Consider the following 477-nt stretch of genomic DNA (forward strand, 5'->3'; position numbering starts at 1 on the left):
GAGGGGGCGTCACGTGACAGGCGGCGGCGGGCAGGGGAAGAATGGGTGGGGTTCAAGAATAAGAGGGCAAAGTGCTTAAAGAAAACCCGAGGCGAGCGTGTCGGGAGAGGTGCGCGGGACGGCGAGTGTGCAAGGGTTGAGCAGAGAGGACGGTATTCCAGAGAATCCGCGTGTGCGCGGAGCCTGTGAGCGAGCGGGGGAGGGGGAGGGTGTCCCAAGTGTGTCTGCAGCAAGGGCCCGGAGGTTGTCGGGAGGGAGGGGGATGGGGCGGACGCCGAGGGGAGAGCGTGCAAGCGAGAGCTGGATAGAGCAGGGGGCGTGGCGCCTGGGAGGAGAAATGCAACGTGTGCGCGAGGGAAGCAGAGCTGAGGCCTCGCAGGACAGAAGCCAAGGCGGAGTGTGCAAGACAGCGAGGGGGCAACTTTGTGCAAAATTGTAGCCCGGGGAGGGGGGAGAGGCAAGCAGGCGTGCAAAGGA

This window comes from Myotis brandtii, unplaced genomic scaffold, assembly GCF_000412655.1.
Source record: "Myotis brandtii unplaced genomic scaffold, ASM41265v1 scaffold601, whole genome shotgun sequence".
Lineage (NCBI taxonomy): Eukaryota > Metazoa > Chordata > Mammalia > Chiroptera > Vespertilionidae > Myotis > Myotis brandtii.